Below are 209 nucleotides of genomic sequence, written 5' to 3'. Positions count from 1 at the left end.
AACCCCCTTTCCCCTTTCCCTTTTCGTACCCTGAGCAAGCAAAGAAGATCTACTTAGTCAAACTCTCACTCTCTCTCCTCTCCTCATTCTTCACAGGTATGTCGTGAAGGATGCTCTGCTGTCGACGGCTCGGCGGCAAGCATTGGTCACACGCCTTTTATCTAAGCTTTGAGTAGTGTGCATTAGTCTATCTATCTTTCTTATCCTGC

This window comes from Penaeus monodon, chromosome 25, assembly GCF_015228065.2.
Source record: "Penaeus monodon isolate SGIC_2016 chromosome 25, NSTDA_Pmon_1, whole genome shotgun sequence".
In the NCBI taxonomy this organism is placed as follows: domain Eukaryota; kingdom Metazoa; phylum Arthropoda; class Malacostraca; order Decapoda; family Penaeidae; genus Penaeus; species Penaeus monodon.
This window is presented reverse-complemented; position numbering follows the sequence as displayed.